At 41.2% G+C, this 12,205-nt stretch overlaps 1 protein-coding gene across 1 annotated transcript in view; it reads left to right on the forward strand.

The window, feature by feature from the left end:
- Positions 1–4,460: 4,460 nt before the first annotated feature.
- The window catches only part of RNF19A (ring finger protein 19A, RBR E3 ubiquitin protein ligase), a 45,678-nt gene continuing 37,933 nt past the window's right edge, over positions 4,461–12,205 (forward strand). Inside the window, 1 exon segment of the mRNA XM_037503225.2 lies at positions 4,461–4,693. The gene's annotated coding sequence lies outside the window, so the exon portion shown is untranslated.

Raw genomic sequence — 12,205 nt, forward strand, 5'->3', positions numbered from 1 at the left:
TTTGAGAAATACTACTATAAAGATTACATAAAGAGCTCTTTGGGGTGGCTAACCTTTCCACAAGACAGCATAGCTTGGGTAGGCTTTGGGGAAAACGGTGGTTGTTCTCCCCTTTGAAAGGGGGTTGGTGAGAGGTGGCTAGGTAGGATAGGTGGATATCAGAGAAGCCTGGACTTATGCCTCTTGAAGGATTTATCCTTGAGGGACTTTGGTTATCCTTGAGGGACTTAGTAGTCCTCTTCTCTCAGGATTCCCTATGTGATCCTAACAATGAAGGGAACCACCCAAGCAGAGATGCAGATGACCCCATTTTTAATGTCTTAGCTGAAATAATTCCCACTCTAGCAAGTTTTCCCTTGTAATAGTAGTTAATGTTACCAAGGCTTGTTACCAGTTATTATTTGCCAAGTCTAAGGGCTATACCTACATTTACTCATTTAGTCCTGAGACCAACTCAATGGGGTAGGTATTGTTTTTACTACCATTTTATGGCAGGGCATTGTGGAGCAAGTCTCTGTGAAGGATGGCATGTGCAGTGTGGACTGTCTGTGGCATTCCCTGGAGAACTACAGGGCATAATGTTCACAGCCTTATACACTAGACTCCACAATGTGGGAGATCAGAGTTCGGTAATTTTGCCAAGACCCTACAGCTAGAACCTAATCTCATAGATGGAATCTCAAAAAGGAAGAAACTCTATCAAAGAAATTTCTATGACTGCCAGAAAGGTAATTAAACCAATTTGGAAAGCAGTAAATTAATTTACATAAGGATAGATATTAAGGTTAGAAATTCAGTGAATCAACTGTATCAAGTGCGAATCCCTTAAGTCTTCCTGGATGAGACTTCAAGTTCTGTATCCCCAAGTCATTAAATGTTGGTGGAGACTAAAGCCCCCCAAACTCCATTCCTTGTGTTTTTTTCCCCAATGCAACACCCCTAAAGTTAGCATTTTCCTCCAATATCCTGTCCAGTATCCCTTAACACGTTGTTTCTATTGCAATTTGGCCCTTATATATGAGTGATTTTCTATATGTCTGTTTCCCTGCCAAGTTTACAAGTTTCTTGAGTGCAGGGACAATGTTTTACCATATTTGTGTCTCCCAGCATTCAGGCAAGACATGTCATGTGGCCAGGCCTCTTTGCTTATTTTCTTCCTTTCCCCATTATGTGTCAGGCATTAAGCTACCCATCTTCAAAATTTAGTGGAAAAAAACCTGCAGATACTGATAACAAAGTGCTTTACACAGAAAAGTATAGAGGTGAGTGTAGGGTTGCAGGGGAGGCTGAGAATGTAAGGCTCAGTAAAGGCTGATAAATTGAGCCAGGCCAAGAAGGAGCAGGGAGGGGGCATTCCAGGCAAAGTAGGTAACACTACGAAAGTAGCTGCATGTGTAAGAGAGAGGAGGCGGAGAAGGGAGAGAGGAGAGAGGATGTGTGGTACTGTAATAGATTAGCGTGTCTAAAGAAATTTTCACTTTGACTATGACACCAATGGGTAGGAGTAAGGGAGGAGTATGAGTGCTGGAGTCAGACTGCCTGCTTGGTCCAAATCCCAGCTCTGTCATTTACCAGCTATGTAAGTGAGAAAATTATATAAACACTTGAGCCTCTGATCCTAATTTGTTAATGGGATAATAATAACCCCTACCGTTTGGGACTTTTATGATAGATGATTTAATATTTATAAAGCTCAGAACAGTGCCTGTCATACAGTATATACTCAATAAAGAGTAGCTGTTGTGACCCCATTGTTCTCTTTCATTCCCCACTTTCACTCCATTCCAAACAAGTCTTACTGATTGTGCCTCTAAAACAAATACTTAAAGCATCTTCCGTTGTACAATCTCTGCCTGCAGAGTCTCCACCTTGGATCAAAAACTATTTCTTTCCTGGATTGTTGCAGTGGTCTCCTAACTGGTCTCCCTGCTTCCGCTTTTACTCTACCCCAGTTTTATCAACTGGTAAATCAAGTGTCCCTCCACTTAAAAAATCTTTGTGCTTCATCACGCATCACACCAATCATTTATAATCCTCCTTATCATGACCCTAAAAGATTTTAAATAAACTGGTTCCTTCCTACTCTCTAATCACATGCCCCACTATGTTCACCCTTTAGCTGCCGTGAACTTATGACATGTTTGCTAGGAGCTTTGCACCTGCTGTTTCCTCCACTTCCCCACTTCTTAACCTATTTGCTTCCTTCTCATCTTCGAGAACCTAGCTCAAGAAATTTGAGAGACCCAACTAAAGTAACAACCATCCTGCTTGCTTGTAAATTGATGGCCTTTGTTTCTTTGTTTCTACTGTTTTGTATTTCTATTCCCAGACCTCCTGTAAATCTTTTTCTTCGCTATATTCTCAGGGACTTTAATAGCAAACCTCTTTTCCTAACATAATCAATTATTTATTGAATTGATATTGAATGAATTAGTAGAGAGTAGGGAAATAGGGGTAATGCTACAAAAATTAAAATACCAGGGGCCAATTAATATGTTTTTGCTGTAATCCAGAGAAATGATGTGACCCTGGCAGTGGTTTTTAACCTTATCTGTGTATTGGAATCGCCTGAATAGTTTTTTTTGTATTTATGTCTGAGCACCACTCTCAGAGATTCTTATCTTATTAACGGGTATAGCCTAGGCACCAGGATTTTTAAAAGCTCTGTAAGGGCTTCTAGAACACAGCCAAAGTTGAAACCACTGCCCTAAAAGTATAAGGGAGATATAGAAGAGTGAGTACAGGAATATTTAAGATGTACAATATAATAAGCAGGACTTGGTGATTAGTTATGAGTCAGAGTGAATGAAAGGATGGTGAGGGAACTAGTGATGAACCTTCAGTTTCTGGCTTGGGCCTGGGTGAACGAGAAAGACAAATTTTGAGGAAAAGATAAATTCTGTCTTGGACCCACTGAGTTTGAGGTGCTTGTGGGAATGCATGTAGATGTTCAATAGATTTTTCTCAATATGACTTATGTTGCCTTAATGAAATGGTAGGGGGTCACTCTAGTTTCCAACAAGACAAGAGAAAGGCATCTCTGGAAAATATGACAATTGTACCGAATGCGAGACAATTCTTACTCTGCTCAACCTTGACTGAAAATTCTCTTCCAACCCCGCCCTGTTTGTTTTGAAATGTTGTTTAATATGCTGAGATATTTTTAAGAAGGATTATCTATGGGTCCTGTTATACACAGACACTAATTTACTATTTTTGCACAAACTAGGTTTGAAGTATCCTATCGATCAAATTGTTGACAGCCTTCAGATAGCATTTAATGAAATACAGAACTTGCAAGAACTGAAAATAAACTAGTCATCATTACATCCTTTCATTTTTGGTTAAAGATACTTAGATCTAAACTGCCTAGGCTTAATTTTCTAATTGGTAAACATTTGCTGGGTTGCTGAAGACACTAAGTACAGTCAGAAAGACCACGGCTCTTTGGTTTGTTTCTAATTTAGACAGACACACTAAAACAAGAATTGAAAGTTAGTTTAAGCAACAAAGGGTGAATGGACATTCTGTCCAGTATGCATCACATCCCGTGTCTCAGAATTCCATGAAAGAGTGAAATGCACTAAATCTTGAAATGCACTAGAAGGGACTGGACCTGGTCTGGACCCAATAAGTTTATTCAACTGAGAAAAACCGATAACAAGTTATGTTCGGGTTAAAAATTCAAAGGTAGTTATGAGTGGCTTAAAGACCATGAAGGGATGGGACAAACGCTGGAGAAAGTAATTCAGAATGCATCAATAAGGCCTGAAATAATTCTGATTGTCTTGTGGGATAAGAGGGGGAGATGTGCGTGAAAATCTTCTCTGAACCCTCATATAAAGGCGTTAAATTGTGGCAGCGTCGCTCCCAGCAGCCAGGGCGGCCGACTGAGGTCTATTAACTCTAAAGGAGGAAGGCTAGGGGGACGCTTGGGGGCGGGGGGAAGGTGGGGAACGTCAGAAACTGAAACGCCCCGGCCCTGCTCCCCCTGGGGCTGCCAATGGGGCAGGTGACCCGAGAGCGCACAAAGGAATGCATGGCAAGGGCACCGCCCAAAGCCAGGATCCCCAAGCCCGGAATCTCCCTTCACCTCAGGAGCACCACCAGCCATGGCCACCCGTGTCGGAAGACACCTGCCCTACAGCGCGGGCCGCGCCGGGGAAGTCCTGCGGGTAGGCGGGTCGGATCACGGCCGACTAAGCCCCTCACCCCCTGGGGACCAAAGCCGGGCTACGCTCCGGGGAACACGGGGAGCAGCCTGCGCCCAGCAGGGCGGGCGCCGAGCGAACGCCCGCGTCCCAGAGCCTCCCGCGGCGGACCGGGTCGGCGTGACGCCATGACGCACGGCGCGCGGGCGGGGCGGCCGGGAGGGCCGGGCCGGGGCGAGGCGGGGCGGGGCGGGGCGGGGCGGGGGCCGGAGGAAGGAGTGGGAGGGGGGCGGGGACAGCGGGGGCTGAGCGAGGGGAGAATGGCAGTTGCGGCGCCGGTTCCCGGGAACAGCCGTCAAGACAGAACTGCGGAGGAGGAGTTCGCGCGAGCCGCCGTCTGGACCCCTCCTCTCCGTTCTCCCCGCCCCAGCTGAGGAGCGCCCCGGCGGGTCTGAAGGACCCTCCCTCGGACTTCCTTCGGCTCCCGCCGCCGCCGCGGGGACATGGGCCTACTCGCCCGCCGCCGCTCCGCGGAGCTGAAGGTACGCGCGGGCGCCGGGCGGCGGGAGGGCGGGGGCGGCTCCCGTGCCCGAGCCCGGCTCCCTGGCGCGGCCTGGACCCCGCGCCGCTCCGCGGGGCTGAAACGGGCTGAGTCCACGGAAAGGCGCCCCCTCTCGTGCTCGGCGGCGGCGGCGGCTGGGGCCGTGGCCGGCGCGGAGGGTCAGGCCTCGGGCTGGTTCCGCGCCGCCCGCCCGGCCCGGCCCGGCCCGGCCCGGCCCGGCCGGCCGCTGGCGCCCCCTGGGCGCGCGAGCCCAGCGGAGCGCGGGATCCGCCCCGAGTCCCGTGCGCCGGGCCCGGGCCGTCTGCGGAGCCGGGGGCCGACCGGCGGGGCTGGGACCGGCCGAGGCGGCGCTGCGCTCGGGCTCGGCTTCCCCGGCCCCCGGAGCGGGTGACATCGCGGGCGGCGGGGGCGGAGCGCGTTCCTGACGGGGAAACCCGCTGTAACGGGACCGATTTCCGGACCTCGCTGCACATTCGGAACCGGGACCAGTGTTCCCCCGCCCGGCGGCCGGGGACAAGGGCGGCGCGCACTGGGGAAGGGTCGTCGCCAGAACGGCCGTTCCAAATCAGAAACGCGCACGAAAAATGGAGTAGGCTTGGGGGTGACAGTAAGCGTTATTGGGGGGTCTTCCAGGATTGTCTTTCTCACGCTTCATCTCGCCTTCGCGCAGTAAGTGATGCCCCTGTTTTAATTTCCGGTTTTTCTTAATTCTGGGTTCATCTCTGCCCTGGTCTTTCCCTCCCCATTTACACTAATGGGAAAAGGAAAAAAGAAGTTTAGGGTTCGTTAACCCCACAGCAAGAGCAGTAAATGAAAGAGGATAGAGTGTGTTTAAGGCTATATATGGGAGAAAGAAAGGTCTTAATTTTTTTTTTTTTCCCCCATTGGCCTCTGAAGGTAGACACACACGAATGATACTTTGTCCTGGTTACTATTTTCTATTCAAAATGTTGCGGAATGTTCTGTGAGCAGAAGGGTTGAGGTTGGAAAGGAGAATGTGCAAGTACTAACCGCTGCCGTTTTCAAACCCAGGTGTCGGCTGTAAATGCCAGTTTTAAATGTTAGTAAACAGTGGAGGCATAATGCAGTCCTTTCCCCTGGCCATTACCTTAAGATGTTTATGGCCTTCCCTTTTTATTCCTTTTTTGTTTTGTTTTGTTTTTTAAAGACAGAACGTGACTTTCTATTGTTGTAGTTTTTTTTTCTTACTTCTTTTAACCTAGATTTTTTGACCGTTTGGTTCTATGAAGTCTGACCGCTCCTAAATTTCATTTTCGGTTTTGCCATTACCTTTCTTAAAGCGCATCTTCCCACTTCTGTTTATAATTCAAGTCATTACCATATTTGTCTGTTTGTGCTTCCTTAACACCCAGCTGTCTGAATTGCGTTAAAATGTAAATACGTCTATTGGAAAATGGCGATGATGTATTCTTAACTCTTATTTTCAAATGTTCTTTCCTTGTTACATGCAATTCCATGGGATGGTAAAGGTTTAGAATTAATTCTCAGGACTTAAAAAAAAAAATGTGCAACAACAGCAGCCCAAAAAACCCCACCCCTTTTTATTTGTTTAATTTCTTTTTTAATAATGGAAGCTTATATCTGAGGTTTTTGTATAACTGATGCTTAAATTTCATGTGTACAAGGAAACGATTTTAATGTTATGGAAAGGTGTCCTTTTCAGGAAAAAATATATTTGGCAACTAATTTTAGTGTATTTTTTCAATACCTCTGACTTCCAGAAGGATTCCAGTGATCCTTTTCAAACTGCAACATTATTTTAAGAGTTGAAACACAACCCGATTCTAGTCTTCAAATAGTACTACTTGGAAATATTACTGTTTGATTTGGGGAATGCCTCAGTAGATCATTAGAGTTTTTATATGTAAAGACTGTCCACATTACTGCCATTTAACCGGTGTTGGAATTTCTTTTTTAATTTTGGTGGTAATTTGTAGAATTTGGGTAGCTATTACTTGACTAAATAAAACTATATTTTTTTCTACCTACATATGACAAATACTAAGTTTAGTATCTGTTTATAAGGATATGTAGCATCTTAGTGAAAGATAAATGCACTAACCAAATCTAAACATAGCTGAAGTCATAAAGTAATATTTTTGCAGTTGTCAGTGTAAGACATTGGGTTACCTCATCTTAATGTGGGATCAGATTGAAAGTTGTTGTTTGTTCTTATGGGGTTGTTAAATGAAATTAAATATAGGTAATTTGAAGCAAACTTTTAACATTTGTAAGAATCTTGTGTATAGGATAGATTCTGATTTTTACCTTAAATACATTTAATCACAGAAATTATTTTTGATCATACCCCTTTTACATTTTTATTTTTAATCTGAAGGGCATTGAGAAGTGAGCTTTCCAAGGAGGGAGAGAGAAGACAAATATTTGTGGTAACACATAAAAATCCCTAGTTAAGTGTAAGCACACAGTAAGATGAAGATAAATTTGTTGCATTTACACTAAATTACCTCCTTATGGTTTTTCTCAACACATGTTTTTGAAGAAATCCTAGAAAATTGTTATTGTTTCTCTCAAAAGACAGTTGATTGTCAAATACAAGCTAGTTTTGTCATAAGTCATACTCTTTATCATTTCAGGCCCATGCAATTAGGCCATTTGTGGATGAAGACCAAAGAAAAGTTGAATTTCTGAATTTGTGTATTTGATTGTATATGCATTGTATTTGGCAAACTAGGACATCGTGACTTCAGCAATTTAATGAAAGTCCAAAAGGATCAAATATGAAGTACTTTACCTTAGATAAAGGAAAATTTAGGTGAATTTTCCCCCCTCCAATCAAGCCTTTTTTTTTTTTTTTTAATGAAAAGATCGTTCTTTGACAGAGACAAATAACCATGTATATAGCTACATCAACAACTAAAGACTGAGGAATAATATTCCTTTACTTAAATACATCTGTATTTCAGATAGTGGTAGACTTCAGCCAAAAAAAAGACAATGAAATCATTTTGGTGTTTAAAACTTGGGTGTTTCATTTGTTTCTCAATAGTACAGTAATACTTCGTGTACTGAAAAGGGAAAAATTAACACTTGTTGATAAAGTAGTTTTTGCTTGTTTTTTTCTCTTTAGGCTGTCAGTAAGGCCTAAACAGTTATTTTGTTTATTGATATTTTCTTGAAAGCTATATATACCTTTAGCCTTTAAAACATTATATATTCTTGTCCTGTTGATACTATTTATTTTGTTTTTAAAATCATTTTGCAGATTTTACTTTGTTTTAGAAATCTTATTTGGGAGTTTTTTTGTTTGTTTGTTTGTTTGTTTTAATGTGAAAGCCTCAGAACTAAACTAATGTTTAATCCTCAAGTAAGTTTGTGCATTGAATTAGGAGACAAAATTCTGCTCAGCAATAACCTTTTTTTATTTGTTTGAGCTCACAACTTCATTTCAGTCCACAAGAAAGTTCAAAACACAGTCTTGAGCCCCCAGAACTGATGTTGGCCCCTTAAAATTGTGTACACTTAACAGTTTTTCAACCTCTGTCCTCATCTGAAGACCCCTGAAAGTATAAATAGCTCTTCTGTAATGTGAAGAGCAGGCAGGTTGCCAGTTGAGGAGACACTCTGGTAGAGGTAAGCCATAAGGAAGGAACTAAGTAATTAGAGAAAAGAAGAAACCAGAAGAAGCTGTTAGGAATGTGATAGTGTTAGACTTCTGAGTACATATTATATGGCATAATAATTTAAATAATTATCACAAGAATAGACAGTGTATGACTCTTATATATTCCATGATCTCAAAGTCAGGTATAGGCATTTGCTCCCCCAAATGGTAAAAATATTCTAAATTAAATTGTTCTTATCACAGATGAGGTAATATAGGTGAAATGTGCAAAGTATAGCAGATAATTTAAACTCTGTATGGCAAGAACTGTTCTCTTTGTTTACTCCCAAGATCTCAGCACTTAGCATAAAGCCTAACAATAATAGGTGGTGAATAAGCATCTGCTAATTGAATACAGTATGTATAACATAAGGCCTCTATTTTATAACTTTTTCTACAGCCAGGTTATCTAGTAGTAATATAGTGTGAATTGCAAATGTAATTTAAGATTTTCTGTTAGTCATGTTAAAAAGGTAAATAGAAACAAGTGAAATTAATTTTCATTATATAGTTTATGTAACCCAGCATATCCAAAGTATTATGTCAATATGTTTGAATGAGTGACTTTACATTCTTCATAGTAAGTTTTGATCCAGTATGTGTTTGTACTGGACAATGTTACTCTTGGGGCACTTTGTATGACATTTGTTCTTTTCCACAGAAATTCTTACCTTTTTGATAATTTTTCTTTGATTAATGTTTTTTGAGATGACATGCAGAACCACATATGGAATTGAACTAAGTTGAAGTAAAAGTGAGGATACCTGATATCAGCTCTCCTTCAGGTGAAAGTGCGCCCACTCTCTCCCTGTGTATAAAGTGAGGCAGAATATGCTATCATCTTTTTCATTAAACTAATATAAATTATGTTTTTTGAAACACTGAACTGCTTGGAAGGACTGTTAATAAAAGAGATTTTTCACTATTAGTAACTTGTCATAGAAGTCTCAATATAAAAAAAGAGACTACTGCACATAGAGGGTCCTATTACCTCCCACATTGGCATCAGTTACAAGGAGTAAATCAATAAAAATGTTTGTAACATCAAGAGGGTGAGTAGGTTACTTCCAGCACCAGATTTAAACCTCTAATCTATTTTAAGTATTGCCTGAGCTAAATTATGCTTCAGTTTTGTTTGTATAAGTAACAGAACTTCTTTTATAGATATTCTTGAAATAAGGTTTTTTGGAAAGAAAATCATGAAATAAGGTTTTTTGGAAAGAGGTGAGGGCATGGGGACTGGTAAGTGTGTGTTAGTAGAAAAAGTAAAATAATTATTTAGAAAACCTATCCCCACAGGATGTGTGATACATAGTACAATGACTAATTCTTTTATCCAAACCAAGGAGTGGCAGTAGTTACTTGTTAAGCAGTTACAGACAAATCAAATACATAGTCAAATCAAATAGATGTCTCCTTATAGTTATTCCTTTAATTAAAAAAAACCCTGCTTTTTATTATGGATGAATATTAAATATGCCTTGACTTTTTGCATAAATGTAGCATACTTTATTGATGTCCTTAGATATAGTCATATCCTAATCTTTTATTATGGAAAAAGGGTCTTTGCAAATGTAATTGAATTAATGATCTTGAGATGAGATTATCCTCAATTTTCTGAGTGAGTACAAAATCCAATGACAAGTTGTCCTTATAAGGGAAAAGCTGAGGAAGGTTGCAGACACACAGAAGGAGGAGGAAATGTGACCACAGAGTCAGAGATCACAGTGATGTAGCCATAAGCCAAGCAATCCATGTAGTCACCAGAAGCTGGAAGAGTTAACCAACTCTCCCTTGCAACCCCAAAAGGAACTGTTTTTTTCTTGGATTTTGGACTTTTAGCCTGCAGAACTATGAGAAATTAAATTTCTGTTGTCTTAAGCTACCCACTTTGTGGTAATTTGTTACAGCAGCCACAGGAAACTAATATACAGTGAAAAGTCTCCAGTAAGCCAAATATCTATGCTTATCTTGGTTTTATATCCTGGATTGAAACTATCAGAATAGACAGCCTTTCCTTTAGAACTTTAATCCTTTAGTGGAAATATCAGAGGAAGTGTCTTAGTACTCTCAAGTCTCAGCAGGCCTAGATTGTATCTTCTAAGATTGTTACTTTCTCTCTGTTACTCCTTTGCTCCCCCAATTTGCCCCCTTTGTACTTTTTAAGGTATAGTTTATATTGATGGAGATAGACCAACAGGTTTTATAATTCTTGAAAGGTTCCCCTTCCACCTTTTCTAGCTCCTTCACTGTTTCCTCTTCTTTCCTCTATCTGTTGAAATGCCACAGTGCTCAGTCCTTATCCTTCTGTAGTTAATACCTTGGTGACTACATTTGTGCTTATGATTTTACACACCATGCAAATAACAATTTCTAAATTTATTTCTCTAGGTCAGACTTTTTCCCTTAACGCCAAATAGATATGTGGATATATATCCCCACCTGAGATTTAAAAAAAAAAAGATATCTCAAACTTCACTATTTGAAAATTAACTCTTGTTCTTAGCTCCTTCCTAAAACTTGTTCTTTTCACATTGCTTCTCCATGGCAGTCAACAGCTTCAGCCTTCTGGTTAATCAGACCAAAATCCTCTTGGAATCCATTAGGAAATCCTACAAGTTCTACCTTCAAAACATGTGTCAAAACATATCCTTATTACCACCACTGATTGTCATCTCTCACCTAGATTATTGAAAACAGCCTTTAAGCTGTTTTCCATGCTACTAGTCTTACTCTCCTTCCCATTCTGTCCTTTTTTTTTTTTTTAAGATTTATTTATTTATGCATACAAGAGCTGGGGTACAGGCCAGAGATTGGGGCCAGGGGAGGGTAGTGGTGGTGAGAGAATTCACCAGAGACAGAGCAGGGAGCAGAACAGGCAGACTGATTTAAATACCACGCCATGTGGGTTGCTCCCTGGCTGGCCGGGGATCAAACTTGTGCTGCAGAGGCTGTGCTGCAGAGGCTGCGGATTGCCTCATAGTGTGGTGTTCAACCCCTTGCGCCACCAGGGAGGTCCCCCCCCATTCTATTCTTAACACCAGAATTACCCTTTTAAAATACCAGTTTCTAGGCTGTCTTTTTTTAGAGGTCCCCAAAATGTCCCCATCTCACTTAGAATAAAAGCCAGAATTCTTTTTTTTTTTATTTTCTTGAGAATAAAAGCCAGAATTCTTAACTGTGGCCTCTATAAAGACTTACACAACCTGGTCACATTACTTTCTGCCCTGTTTTCTATTCTTTCCCTTTTTGGCCACATTCTGCCCTCTTGGCTGTTCAGGCACATGCCTACTTTAGGGTCTTTGCAATGAATGTTCCCTCTGCTTTGCATGCTTTTTCCCCCAGATCTCCACATGACTCACTCCCTTACTTCATTCAAGTCTTTGGTTAAATATCATCTGTTCAGTGAGCTCTGATCATCCTTTTAAAAAATAATCAGCACATCATATATACGCAGTCTTGATCTTCGTAACTCTCTTTAACCTTTTTTCCACATTCTAGCAAAGAATCATAGCATTTAGATGAAGTATTTAGAATCTTGTAAACTAATATATAAAAGCACAAGGTAATTTTTAGTAGTGTATTTGTATTGATGCAGAATGATTTGTGGCTATAAGATAGGAGTTGGGCCTTGAAACAGAGTAGAACTTTAGATAAACAGAGAAGATGGAGAAGAGTATTCCAGGCAGAGACAAAGGCATAGGAAAACTCAAGTAGGTGAAACTATGTTTTGTTGATATGTTTAATAAATAGATCATTAAGTTGTATCTAGCCATATTTAAATTTGAGAGGCTGTCATTTGCAACTCTCTTATAGGAGAGATTACAAGATATTTCCATTTCTCAC

Source organism: Talpa occidentalis, unplaced genomic scaffold (assembly GCF_014898055.3).
Source record: "Talpa occidentalis isolate TD23 unplaced genomic scaffold, MPIMG_talOcc4v2.1, whole genome shotgun sequence".
In the NCBI taxonomy this organism is placed as follows: domain Eukaryota; kingdom Metazoa; phylum Chordata; class Mammalia; order Eulipotyphla; family Talpidae; genus Talpa; species Talpa occidentalis.